This window comes from Oncorhynchus kisutch, linkage group LG6 (assembly GCF_002021735.2).
Source record: "Oncorhynchus kisutch isolate 150728-3 linkage group LG6, Okis_V2, whole genome shotgun sequence".
In the NCBI taxonomy this organism is placed as follows: domain Eukaryota; kingdom Metazoa; phylum Chordata; class Actinopteri; order Salmoniformes; family Salmonidae; genus Oncorhynchus; species Oncorhynchus kisutch.
In genome coordinates this window covers 34004885-34018014 of record NC_034179.2, presented here as the reverse complement: position 1 = coordinate 34018014, position 13130 = coordinate 34004885, and the positions used below count along the sequence as shown (strand labels likewise).

Here is a 13130-nt window from a genome sequence, read left to right as displayed (position 1 = left end):
CATTGTGTGATGTCATCTACTTCTACGCGTGGCGGAATCGCATAGAAACCACTAGTTCTGGGAATGTTCATGTGTGTAAGCTATAACGGCAAGGAACCTCCTTGCGCAGTACAAAATCATGGATTTACAATTTTTCTGCGTTCTCGTGTTTGTGCACTGAACAAAAATATAAACGCAACATGCAACAATTTCAAAGATTTGACTGATTTACAGTTTATATATGGGGAGAACTGTCAATTGAAAAATGAATTAGGCCTTAATCTATGGCTTTCACATTACTGGGAATACAAATATGTACCAGTTGGTCAGAGTGAGCCTCAGAGATAGAGTTTATTCCTTCCCATACCATAACCCCACCACCACCATGGGGCACCTGTTCACAACTTTGACATCAGCAAACCACATGATGTCATACGCGCTGCCATCTGCCTGGTACAGTTAACCAGGATTAATCTGTGAAGAGTACACTTCTCCAGTGTGCCAGTGGCCATCAATGGTGAGGATTTGACCACTGAAGTTGGTACGATGCCGAACTGCAGTCAGGTCAAGACCCTGGTGAGGACGACGAGCAAGCATATGAGCATCCCTGAGACGGTTTTGACAGTTTGTGCAGAAATTCTTCAATTGCACAAACCCACTGTTTTATCAACTGTCCAGGCGGCTGGTCTTAGACGATCTCGCAGTTGAAGATGCCGGAAATGGAGGTCCTGGGCTGGCGTGGTTACATGTGGTCTATTGTGAGGCCGGTTGGATGTCCTGCCAAATTCTCTAAAACGATGTTGGCTTATGGTAGAGAAATTAACATTAAATTCTCTGGCAACCGTTCTGGTGGACATTCTTGCATGCAAATTGCACACTCCCTGAACTCTGACATTGTGTTGTCTGACAACTTCACATTTTAGTGGCCTTCTATTGTCCCTTAAATAAGCCTTTTCTGCATATGGAAAATGTCTGGTATCTTTTATTTCAGCTCATATTTTGGTTCAGTGTAGAAGCACCTGGACACTGACATTTATAAGAACTGTTTCCCCTGAATCGAGAACCAAGAAAGTATCTCCAAATGTAGGTTAGTTGAAAAATCTTTTGTGATTTTTATAGGTACACCTGTAGTGTCCATATAATGGACAGCAAAAGTCTGGTTCTATCACATTTTCTGGCTTACAAACTAGCAACTGTAATGTGATCGCTGTAGGACCGAAACAGCGGAGAGGTTTAGCTTCACAGATATCCCAATACTGCAGTTTAATTCTAACTTGACCTTTTTTTAAAACATTTGATTGTTGCTTATTTTTCTTATATTTTGCCTACTGTACAGTTAATGGTATTTCAATGGACACATGCTTCGCTGGGACATTAGAATCACAGTCCTTTTCCAGCCTGGTAGTTAATTTCTCTCACCTGGTGAACCAGGTCTAAACCTAATTTATCTGAAATTATTGTGATTTCAATTAATATATCAGAGAGCACATAATGTTTAAATTTGTACCCTGTCTACCCTGTCTAGCCTGCCAGAAGTTTGAGAGGGTGACTGTGGCGCCGGAATTGAGTCCATCAAAGTTTTTTCCCCGTGGCACATGATCAGTAAGTGTCCCAATTCAAATTTTGCCCTGATAAGTTGTTTTGTAATGGTTGCTTTATTTGACCAAAGCAGAGTTCAATATTATAGTGTGTGTGTGTGTGTCAGTCAGTCAGTATCCTTACAAATATGAAAACCTGCATACTGTATTACATAGATACGGGTAAGAATAAAGTAATCTTCTCTCTAACACTTTAAATGTTAGGGGTGGACCTCATTGGACCACTTTAAATGTTAGGGTGCTTGGAACCAATAATAGATTTTAGTTTTGTATGATTCCTCTCAAGGACGAGACTGGCGAGGTCACCTCCAGGCGATGATGGACATCTTCAACGCCCACGGTTATCTTGTGTGACCGAGTTCATGAACACTGGAACAAGGTACGGATGTTAGAAGTTATATTCTGTCAGCAATGTTTTTTAAAATTCATTTTTTACAATTTGATTTTGTTTATCTATGGTACATAATCAGACATATTTCAATGTCTTACATTGTCAATAGATATCACTTTCCTACACCCTTCTCCAGGTTTGGTGATTGGACCAACCAGACCCTCAAGACTGCCATGAGCAAGTCCATTGATTGGTACCAAGAAGGTAATTCTCTTTGCACACAACAACAGCATCCAGGCCTCTACCGAGTACGGATGGGAGCCGCAGCTGTTGACTGAGGTGAACAATGCAATTGTATATATACAATTATTGCATTTACTGTAGTCTTTCAAATGTGTGATTGACTTAGTGTTGTTTGTCTGTTGGTATTTTTGTATAACTTACTTTCAGATCACTGAAACCCCACCTGATGTGGTGGAAGTTGTCGAACCAGATCAGAAGTCCTTTCTTGGACCACCTTCAGGCACGGACTGAGAAGGATGCAGAGGTTATTGACAAGGTAAAAATTATTTGGTTGACATTTGAGAATGCAAGAAATGGTAGTCCTCTTCAATTAACCTCTCCAAATGACTGTAGGACCATCGACTGTCCAAGCCCCCAGGAGGTATCCCGTCCACCAGAACCAGCGAGTTCGGATCAGTCTGATTTTATGAGTTGGAGGCGGACCAGCTTGAGGTAGGCTATACCTTCTAAAAGTGTTGAAAAGTACATATCTCCCATTTATAACACTGCACTAATGACACTGCATGCTTGTGGTTGAATATATATATATATATATATATATATATATATATACATACATATACAGTGGGGAGAACAAGTATTTGATACACTGCCGATTTTGCAGGTTTTCCTACTTACAAAGCATGTAGAGGTCTGTAATTTTTTTTATCATAGGTACACTTCAACTGTGAGAGACGGAATCTAAAAAAGAAATCCAGAAAAATCAGCAGTGTATCAAATACTTGTTCTCCCCACTGTATATGTATTTATTGTAGGTCCTTGCATACAACAATGAATATTCCATCACATTTTCTCATTGTAAAGTGTAACCTGTGTGTTTGCTTGTTTACTTCTTCTACCCTGTTCCCTTTTAACTCTGCTCCTGTTCTCCAGGACCTAGGGGTTCTGCCAAACACCCAGATGTAGATCCAACCTGCTGTCCATTACCAACCACCCTCCAACATTTCATTACATCATCTACAGCTACTGTTATTGTCATGTTGTTATTATCTGCTAAGAAAATGTTGTTGTTCTATCATACTGGCACATAATATGTGAGATACACAGGTTAACTAAATACACTAGCACTGCAGACACTCAGATAAAGAGCCGCAGTGCCTGGACTTTGCCATGTGAGTGTACAAAAACATTTGAAAATAATGACACATCTGTACCAAAAAATATCAAAGTTTATGTATTACAATCTTAAATATTGCCAGGTTGGTTTTCACAGTTGTTTCACAAGGTGTTCATTATTGTCAGTTGTATCCTTTGATGGCATTTATTTGTTCCACATGATTCATTGTGTCCTAGGACCTACAATAGATAAATTCAACCACAAGGGTGTACTAATGAGCTATGATAATTGCTTTTATCATAAGAGGACCACTGAAATTCTATTATTGCAGTGTAGGGAAGGGCATGTTAAAATGAAAACATGACAGCCAGACAAGCCTGTGTATGAATCAAACGGATTTGCATATGAATGGAGTGGAAATTAGTTGACTTCGTGATCTGTAAGGTAAGTAACTTTAATGTGTCAAGCAGATTGCAGTGTTTAAGACATGGATTTCTAGTTGTAATGTTAACAAGGTACCCAGAAGTATTTTGAAGTAATGTTTTCATTTTGTTAGCTAAACAAAGCTTGTTAAAACAGCGAAATTGTCGCGGAAATCAGCCTTGTTTGCATAGCGATGATGAAAAGAATGTTGTTTAGGCTGTAATGATATCCAAAATTCTAAACATTAGGCCATCACACCGTTGATATAGCAACAGACGCTAATAGTTTATCGAATCCAATTGTGATGCAGAGGGGGACACTTTTGGCCAGGACATTATTTGGCATAACAGGCCCCAGGTTTATCTTCCCTCTGAGGCCATACTACAGCTCACAGCACAGAGCTGGGAATACAGCATTTGCTGCCTGCTAGATCAGTAAAGGCATCCGTCTCCATTATAATCAGCAAGGAAAAGTGTTTGTTTAGACACACCTACCACTTACCTAGTAAATTCAGCAAAAAAAAACATTTAACTGTCAACGGTGTTTATTTTCAGCAAACTTAACATGTGTAAATATCTGTGAACATAACAAGATTCAACAACTGAGACATAAACTGAACAGGTTCCACAGACATATGACTAACAGAAATGGAATGATGTGTCCCTGAACAAAGGGGGGGTCAAAATCAAAAGTAACAGTCAGTATCTTGTGTGGCCACACCAGATACATTAAGTACTGCAGTGCATCTCCTCCTCATGTACTGCACCAGATTTGCCAGTTCTTGCTGTGAGATGTTACCCCACTCTTCCACCAAGGCACCTGCAAGTTCCCAGACATTTCTGGGGGGAATGGTCCTAGCCCTCACCCTCTGATTCAACAGGTCCCAGATGTGCTCAATGGGATTGAGATCCGGACTCTTCGCTGGCCATGGCAGAACACTGACATTCCTGTCTTGCAGGAAATCACGCACAGAATGAGCGGTATGGCTGGTGGCATTGTCATGCTGGAGGGTCATGTCAGGATGAGCCTGCAGGAAGGGTACCACATGAGGGAGGAGGAAGTCTTCCCTGTAACGCACAGCATTGAGGTTGCCTGCAAGGACAACAAGCTCAGTCCGATGATGCTGTGACACATTGTCCCAGACCATGACGGACCCTCCACCTCCAAATCAATCCCGCTCCAGAGTACAGGCCTCGGTGTAACGCTCATTCCTTCGACGATAAACGCGAATCCGTCTATCACCCCTGGTGAGACAAAACCGTGAATTGTCAATGAAGAGCATTTTTTGCCAGTCCTGTCTGGTCCAGCAGACCTGTCTTACAACAGACCTACAAGCCCTCAGTCCAGCCTCTCTCAGCCTATTGCGGACAGTCTGATCACTGATGGGATTGTGCGTTCCTAGTGTAACTCGGGCAGTTGTTGTTGCCATCCTGTACCTGTCCGGCAGGTGTGATGTTCGGATGTACCGATCCTGTGCAGGTGTTGTTACACGTGGTTTGCCACTGTGAGGACGATCAGCTGTCCGTCCTGTCTCCCTGTAGCGCTGTCTTAGGCGTCTCACAGTACGGACATTGCAATTTATTGACCTGGCCACATCTGCAGTCCTCATGCCTCCTTGCAGCATGACTAAGGCACATTAACGCAGATGAGCAGGGCCTCTGGGCATCTTTTGGTGTTTTTCTGAGTCAGTATAAAGGCCTCTTTAGTTTCCTAAGTTGTCATAACTCTGACCTTAATTGCCTACCGCATGTTAGCTGTTAGTTTCTTAACGACCGTTCTACAGGTGCATGTTCATTAATTGTTTATGGTTCATTGAACAAGCATGGGAAACTGTTTTAACCCTTTACAATGAAGATCTGTGAAGTTATTTGGATTTTTATGACTTATCTTTGAAAGAAAGGGTCCTGAAAAAGGGACATTTCTTTTTTTTCCTGAGTTTATTATTACACCTCATGATTGACAGGTTCTTTACAGAGCTGTTAGAAAACCTAGTCTGCGATATTTGTTCATTTCAAGAGTGTTTTATTAACGTTAAACTGCTTGTCTACTGCTGATTGTTTCCTGGAGAGAGAGGGTGCAACCTTTGGTGTGTCTTTGAACTGTCTTCGTTAGGGCTGTCTTTGATGTAGCTGCTGTCAGAGTGCCGGTGGATGGATGCTGGGTGTATATTAGCATTAATTACGACAACTCTAACCTGGAGTCTCTTCTCCCTCTCTCTGGCTGTCTGTCGTTTCCTTCTGTGGACTCCCACCTGCTCCCAGGTCTCAACAGTTAAGTGGTTTACAGAGCGGGGGGATGCCTGTCACATCCAGAGCTATGATCTTATAAGAACCCCCCCCCCCCCCCCCTTCCTCACCGGTGTTGCTGGATCAGATCTGCATAATGGGGGTGAAGTGAACGAGCTCAGTTAGTGACATACCTGTTTAACCTGAATTATCTGCCAAACAGCCAGGGATCAGGTCGCTGAACTTTGAGCTCTCTGAAAGGGAGCATGTCTGCTAGCGCTTACTAAACAGTCAAACTAAAGCAAGTCGCTACTCGACAGTAACACACTGTACATGCTTATGAGAAGACGGGCTCTGCACATCCCTTATTTATGGAGCGCTATGTCAAGATGCAACCACAGTTGTCCAGGGCTTCTGTAATGGTTCTTGTGCTGCTGCTAAAGGGCTTCTACAGTCTTAGTGGTGAGTGTTTAAAGAGAGACTCGAGATCCCTTCTATAGACACTTACTAGATTTAAAGTGATTGCCTTGACTGTGAATGAATGACAGACACTCTGTGCTTCTCCATCTCCTGTAGGGTTTAACAGCCTCATCTTAAGCAATGAATGAGTGCTCCTGCTTCTTGATTAAGCTTTGCGTGGCACATTTGAATAATAAAACTTGAGCTGATAAAAAAATAATACTTAGAATTGTCTATTGTTAAAAGATCCACTGCAACTTCATGTGAATAGATTTTTTCACTAATCTAAATGTATTATTCCAAAATCACAATTCTAAGTCTACTAGTCAGTAAGTGTAGTTTATGTGAAGTTGTCAGAAAATGCTAACATACAGGTTTCAGGGATACAGTATTTTATACCTAACTTCGGTTTCCCCTAAAAAACGAAAGTGGGAACTCCGGGCAAGCGGCTTTCTACGACTACTACTTTATGTTGGTAGCTGTCAGATGCATCACCTTCAGAAAATTCTGACTTGCCTACTGTTTCAGGGATTCACCAGAGGGCAGTCTTGCCATGCGATAGACAGGGGATCCCAGGCAGGACTCCTTGTCAGTGTTGGAGAAGCTACTTTGATAATATAATGACCAATTACTTCACACTGGAAGAAGTTAAGGGTATAGCTTAAGAAAAATATAGTTTACTTAAAGTTACTTTAAAAAGGTAGTGCACTACATCCAAACTGCTTTGTAAAACAAAAATGCATATCTAAAGCTGGAATGTCATCGACAACAAATTACACTGTGGAGTCAGATGTTAACAGAATGTGTCATTTGACCTATTAAACACAAAAACGATGTTTCAAGTGAGAATTAGGCATGTGTTATGCATAGTAGGAAAATAAGTAAGAAAGGTATTGCATACTTCACCCATATTTTATATTATTACCCCAAGAAAGTAGTGTGCAGTTACAGTGGGTATAGAAAGTCCCCTTTCAAAATGTTGCTTCTACAGCCTGAAATAAAAACACAAAACTAGACTTTTTCCAGCTTTATTTACACATAGTATCCCACAAAATTCTGGCTCCCGCCTGCGATCAATTGTCGAGACTTCGATTAGTTCAGAATAAAAGCAGTTGTTCACAGAAGACTCCACTGCTTAGTAGTGCAATTCAAAGCAAATAATCCACTATGGCTGAAAGGTAGTTTCAAAAGATCTACGAGATAAAGTTGTGGAAAGGCACAAGTCAGAGGATGGATATAAAAAGATTTCAAAGGCTTTGTCCCTCGGAGCACAGTTAAGACCATTATTACGAAGTGGAAGGCGTATTGCACCACCTACACCCTGCATAGATCAGACTGTCCCTCCAAACTGGATGACCGGGCAAGGAGGAGACTGATCAGAGAGGCTTACAAGAAGCCAATGGTCACTTTGAAGGAGCTCCAGGCTTTTATGGCAAAGACTGGTCAATGTGTGCTTATGACCATAATATCACAAGCTCCACAAATCTGGCCTCTATGGGAGGGTGGCAAGAAAAAAACCACTCCTCCAGAAAAAGCCACATCAAGTCTCATTTGAGCTTCGCCAATAAACACATTGTAGATTCCGAGGCAAAGTGGCAAAAGGTGCTGTGGTCAGATGAGACCAACATTTGACTTCATATGTCTAGCAAAAACCCAGTTATCTTTCCACCCAAAGAACTTCATGCCTACAGTAAAGCACGGCAGTGGCAGCATCCTGTTGTGGGGGTGTTTCTCCTCAGCAGGGACTGGAGCGCTTGTCAGGATAGAAGGGGAAATGGACAGTGCAAAATACTGACAGATTCTTGAGAACCTGCAGCCCTCTGGCAAGAAGTTGAAAATGGGGGAGATGGTTCACGTTTCAACTTGACAATGACCCAAAGCACACAGCCAAAGCAACCATACAGTGGCTGAAGGACAAGAAGGTGAATGTCCTTGAGTGGCCAAGTCAGAGCCCCGACCTAAATCCCATCGAGAATCTGGGGAATGAGCGGTCACCATGGAGTTTGCTTGAGCTTGAACAATTCTGCAAGGAAGAATGGGGCAAATATTGCACAGTCTAGGTGTACAAAGTTAGTAGAATCAAATTTAAAGAGGCTCACGGTGGTAATTCAAGCAAAAGGTGGTTTCACCAAGTATTGACTCAGAAGGGTGTTCACTTATCCAAATAGGGTATTTTACTGTTTTAATTGTAATTCATTTTTAGAGTTTTAGAGAAAAAAAAATCACTCTGATATTGTGGGTTACTGTCTGTAAATAAAGCCGGGAAAAGTCCAATTTGATGTGTTTTCATTTCAGGCTGTAAGGCAACAAAAAGTGAACAATTTGAAAGGGAGTGGTGACTTTCTTACCCACTGTAACTACACCACTACATGGCAAAGAGTAATGAACTACTGAAAACACTATCAAGATTAGAATTTTAGTTAAACTACCACCAAGCTACTGCAAAATGTAATTAAATGACTAGTTGAACTAAACTCAGCGAAAAAAGAAACATCCCTTTTTCAGGACCCTGTCTTTCAAAGATAATTCGTAAAAATCCAAATAACTTCACAGATCTTCATTGTAAAGGGTTTAAACACTGTTTCCCATGCTTGTTCAATGAACCATAAACAATTAATGAACATAAACCTGTGGAACGGTCGTTAAGACACTAACAGCAATTAAGGTCACAGTTATGAAAACGTAGGACACTAAAGAGGCCTTTCTACTGACTCAGAAAAATACCAAAAGAAAGATGCCCAGAGTCCCTGCTCATCTGCGTTAACGTGCCTTAGGCATGCTGCAAAGAGGCATGAGGACTGCAGATGTGGCCAGGGCAATAAATTGCAATGTCCCTACTGTGAGACGCCTAAGACAGCACTACAGGGAGACAGGACGGACAGCTGACTGCTGACAGAGGCTGGAATGAGGGCTTGTCCAGCGACGGTGGGCACAAACCCACCGGCGCTGGACACAAACCCACCGTCGCTGGACCAGACAGGATTGGCAAAAAGTGCTCTTTACTGACGAGTCGCGGTTTTGTCTCACCGGGGGTGATGGTCAGATTCGCAGTTATCGTCGAAGGAATGAGTGTTACACCGAGGCCTGTACTCTGAAGCGGGATCAATTTGGAGGTGGAGGGTCCGTCATGGTCTGGGGCGTGTGTCACAGCATCATCGGACTGAGCTTGTTGTCATTGCAGGCAATCCCAACGCTGTGCGTTACAGGGAAGACATCCTCCTCATGTGGTACCCTTCCTGCAGGCTCGTCCTGACATGACCCTCCAGCATGACAATGCCACCAGCCATACTGCTCATTTTGTGCGTGATTTCCTGCAAGACAAGAATGTCAGTGTTCTGCCATGGCCAGGGAAGAGCCCAGATCTCAATCCCATTGAGCATGTCTGGGACCTGTTGGATCGGAGGGTGAGGGCTAGGGCCATTCCCCTCAGAAATGTCTGGGAACTTGCAGGTGCCTTGGTGGAAGAGTGGGGTAACATCTCACAGCAAGAACTGGCAAATTTGGTGCAGTCCATGAAGAGGAGATGCACTGCAGTACTTAATGTATCTGGTGTGGCCACCAGCTGCATTGACTGTTACTTTTGATTTTGACACCCCCCTTTTTTCAGGGACACATTATTCCATTTATTTTAGTCACATGTCTGTAGAACATGTTCAGTTTATGTTTATATTTACACGTTAAGTTTGCTGAAAATAAACGCAGTTGACAGTGTGAGGATGTTTACGTGTTGTTTACTACTCCCCAACACTGATTGTCATCCACCATAGCCCCTCAGAGAGGCAGAGGATCTGTCCCAAATGGCACCCTACATATACTGAAGAAAAATATAACACAACATGTAAAGTATTGATCCCATTTTTAATGAGTTGAAATTAAAGGGGCTGAGGAGTATTTATTTCTGTAATTAAGCCCTTTTGTGGGGAAAAACTCATTCTGATTGGGTGGACCTGACTCCCAAGTAGGTGGGCATATGTCCTCCCAGGCTCACCCACAGCTGCGCCCCTGCCCTGTCATGTAAAATCCATAGATTAGTTTAATGAATTTATTTCAATTGACTGATTTCCTTGACTGTAATTCAGTAAAATCTTAGAAAATGTTGTTTGTTGCATCTACAGTGCCTTGCGAAAGTATTCGGCCCCCTTGGAACTTTGCGACCTTTTGCCACATTTCAGGCTTCAAACATAAAGATATAAAACTGTATTTTTTTGTGAAGAATCAACAACAAGTGGGACACAATCATGAAGTGGAACGACATTTATTGGATATTTCAAACTTTTTTAACAAATCAAAAACTGAAAAATTGGGCGTGCAAAATTATTCAGCCCCTTTACTTTCAGTGCAGCAAACTCTCTCCAGAAGTTCAGTGATGATCTCTGAATGATCCAATGTTGACCTAAATGACTAATGATGATAAATACAATCCACCTGTGTGTAATCAAGTCTCCGTATAAATGCACCTGCACTGTGATAGTCTCAGAGGTCCATTAAAAGCGCAGAGAGCATCATGAAGAACAAGGAACACACCAGGCAGGTCCGAGATACTGTTGTGAAGAAGTTTAAAGCCGGATTTGGATACAAAAAGATTTCCCAAGCTTTAAACATCCCAAGGAGCCCTGTGCAAGCGATAATATTGAAATGGAAGGGGTATCAGACCACTGCAAATCTACCAAGACCTGGCCGTCCCTCTAAACTTTCAGCTCATACAAGGAGAAGACTGATCAGAGATGCAGCCAAGAGGCCCATGATCACTCTGGATGAACTGCAGAGATCTACAGCTGAGGTGGGAGACTCTGTCCATAGGACAACAATCAGTCGTATATTGCACAAATCTGGCCTTTTTGGAAGAGTGGCAAGAAGAAAGCCATTTCTTAAAGATATCCATAAAAAGTGTCGTTTAAAGTTTGCCACAAGCCACCTGGGCGACACACCAAACATGTGGAAGAAGGTGCTCTGGTCAGATGAAACCAAAATTGAACTTTTTGGCAACAATGCAAAACGTTATGTTTGGCGTAAAAGCAGCACAGCTCATCACCGTGACCACACCATCCCCACCGTCAAACATGGTGGTGGCAGCATCATGGTTTGGGCCTGCTTTTCTTCAGCAGGGACAGGGAAGATGGTTAAAATTGATGGGAAGATGGATGGAGCCAAATACAGGACCATTCTGGAAGAAAACCTGATGGAGTCTGCAAAAGACCTGAGACTGGGACGGAGATTTGTCTTCCAACAAGACAATGATCCAAAACATAAAGCAAAATCTACAATGGAATGGTTCAAAAATAAACATATCCAGGTGTTAGAATGGCCAAGTCAAAGTCCAGACCTGAATCCAATCGAGAATCTGTGGAAAGAACTGAAAACTGCTGTTCACAAATGCTCTCCATCCAAACAACTCCAAACAGCTCGAGCTGTTTTGCAAGGAGGAATGGGAAAAAAATTCAGTCTCTCGATGTGCAAAACTGATAGAGACATACCCCAAGCGACTTACAGCTGTAATCGCAGCAAAAGGTGGCGCTACAAAGTATTAACTTAAGGGTGCTGAATAATTTTGCATGCCCAATTTTTCAGTTTTTGATTTGTTAAAAAAGTTTGAAATATCCAATAAATGTCGTTCCACTTCATGATTATGTCCCACTTGTTGTTGATTCTTCACCCAAAAAATACAGTTTTATATCTTTATGTTTGAAGCCTGAAATGTGGCAAAAGGTCGCAAAGTTCAAGGGGGCCGAATACTTTCGCAAGGCACTGTATTTTTGTTCAGTATAGTACATTATTTTTGACCAGGGAATACAGTGCCATTTGGGACGCTAACAGTATATAAACTGATCTGGAGTCAGATTCTCAAACAGCTGCCTCAGACTTCAGTGCATGATGTACCTCTAGATGCTAATGAGTGGAATACAACAATGTTCTTTCAGAACAAAATGTCCCAAGCTGTGAGTGCTGTGCCATGTAGGCAAAGATATCAATTACTCTGCGTCTGGCTTTTACAAAGTACTGTACTGACCCCTAGAATATGTCAGCTCAGATGGTTTATCCCTAAGAGGCTGTGAGGTTGACATCTCTTTTTAAAACCTGGGGCATTAGTGAGGGGTCATGTTAGTAGTTTGCCCTGGGGTCAACCCTCTCATAAAATAAATTCTACAGATCATAGATTCACTTACTGGTGTCTCATAATAAATATACAGTACATCCTTTTATAGCAAAGTCTGAGATGCCGGCATATGTTATTGTAGGGCGAATAGGACAAGTAAAGCATTCGGTGGAGGGATTATTTCTTCATTTGGATCTGAAATCTTAGTGCAATCTTTACTCCCTTGTGTGCTGTAGATGCCTAGTCTAGTGGATGCTGTTGTAAGGCGCTGTACCTGCTTATTGTTGCTGTAACAGACACCTCAGGCAAAGCGGAGGTGAAATCACAGAGTGGTTTTGTTTTCACAGAGGGCTGCTGGTTTGTTTCTCTTCAATAAGCAAAAGAGGATTTCAGCACCTACCATTCAGATTGTTCTGAAATCGATTATGTTGTTAGAAACAGATAAGATTAGCATTCCTGCAACATTATTTTCTTGAAATATAATTTGATGTAACCTTTTTGATGAACTTTTTTCACCTAATAGCAGGAACAACACTATCTAAATCAAATCAAACTTTGTCACATGCGCCGAAAAGTGTAGACCTTACAGTACAAGCCCTTAACCAACAGTGCAGTTCAAGATAAGTTGAGAAAATATTTACCAAATAAACTGAAGTAAAAA

At 42.0% G+C, this 13130-nt stretch overlaps 1 long non-coding RNA gene across 1 annotated transcript in view; it reads left to right on the top strand.

Moving 5' to 3' along the window:
• Positions 1 to 3603: 3603 nt before the first annotated feature.
• The window catches only part of LOC109892127 (uncharacterized), a 138373-nt gene continuing 128846 nt past the window's right edge, over positions 3604 to 13130 (top strand). The window contains exon 1 of the long non-coding RNA XR_004210288.1: positions 3604 to 3712. This is a non-coding gene — a long non-coding RNA (uncharacterized LOC109892127). The remainder of the gene's footprint in view (positions 3713 to 13130) is intronic.